We start from the raw sequence: 1,172 nt of genomic DNA, 5'->3' as shown, positions 1-1,172 counted from the left end.
CGCCGAGTCCGCAGGGCGCGCGGCGGCGCGGGGTCAAGGAGCGCGTGCGGCCGGGAGAGGGGCGCGCCGGCGCCTGCGCCTAGGGTCGCCTCGCCGCGGCGCCCTCTTCCGGCGGGAGGACCGCACTGCACCTCCCCTCCGCCGGCGTCCTTCTCCAGCGCCGAGAGGAGTCGCAGGAGCCCGACTTTGAGACATTTCAGACTCTCGGGAGAGCCTGGCAGTGCCCCCAGATGGTGAGGAGCAGAAATGGTCCGAGGCTGCAAAGATCTGTTCTTGGGAGTCAACTGCGTTCCAGTAGGACAGAGGAGCAGAATTCCTCCAAGCCCTTCGTTGTCATTCATTCAAAACCATCCATGTCCAAGCACAAAGCTGAAAATAGGTCACCACAGGCGAGGTGAGTGGGAAGGCTGTTCCAAAACGAATGCATTGAATTAAGTGTCCGACTAAGGAGACAATAAATAAAGGAGTTTAGGGTTACGCAAGAGAACGTAAATGCTGCAAAGCCTCACAATTTTATTTTATTTTATTTTATTTTATTTTATTATTTTTTTTCATATAATGCTTATTTATTTATTTATTCATTTTTTTAAAATATGAAATTTATTGTCAAATTGGTTTCCATACAACACCCAGTGCTCATCCCAAAAGGTGCCCTCCTCAATACCCATCACCCACCCTCCCCTCCCTCCCACCCCCCATCAACCCTCAGTTTGTTCTCAGTTTTTAACAGTCTCTTATGCTTTGGCTCTCTCCCACTCTAACCTCTTTTTTTTTTTTTTTTCCTTCCCCTCCCCCATGGGTTTCTGTTAAGTTTCTCAGGATCCACATAAGAGTGAAACCATATGGTATCTGTCTTTCTCTGTATGGCTTATTTCACTTAGCATCACACTCTCCAGTTCCATCCACGTTGCTACAAAAGGCCATATCTCATTCTTTCTCATTGCCACGTAGTATTCCATTGTGTATATAAACCACAATTTCTTTATCCATTCATCAGTTGATGGACATTTCGGCTCTTTCCATAATTTGGCTATTGTTGAGAGTGCTGCTATAAACATTGGGGTACAGGTGCCCCTATGCATCAGTACTCCTGTATCCCTTGGGTAAATTCCTAGCAGTGCTATTGCTGGGTCATAGGGTAGGTCTATTTTTAATTTTCTGAGGAACCTCCA

At 47.4% G+C, this 1,172-nt stretch overlaps 1 long non-coding RNA gene across 1 annotated transcript in view; it reads left to right on the top strand.

Annotated features, from left to right (window-relative positions):
• The first annotated feature begins 109 nt into the window (after positions 1-109).
• Positions 110-1,172, top strand: part of LOC132695125 (uncharacterized) — a 37,577-nt gene continuing 36,514 nt past the window's right edge. The window contains exon 1 of the long non-coding RNA XR_009617742.3: positions 110-394. This is a non-coding gene — a long non-coding RNA (uncharacterized LOC132695125). The remainder of the gene's footprint in view (positions 395-1,172) is intronic.

The sequence above is a fragment of the Panthera onca genome, chromosome B4 (genome assembly GCF_046562875.1).
Source record: "Panthera onca isolate mPanOnc1 chromosome B4, mPanOnc1 haplotype 2, whole genome shotgun sequence".
Classification (NCBI taxonomy): domain Eukaryota; kingdom Metazoa; phylum Chordata; class Mammalia; order Carnivora; family Felidae; genus Panthera; species Panthera onca.
The sequence above is the reverse complement of the archived record's forward strand: the minus strand, read 5'-3'. Positions and strand labels throughout refer to the sequence as shown.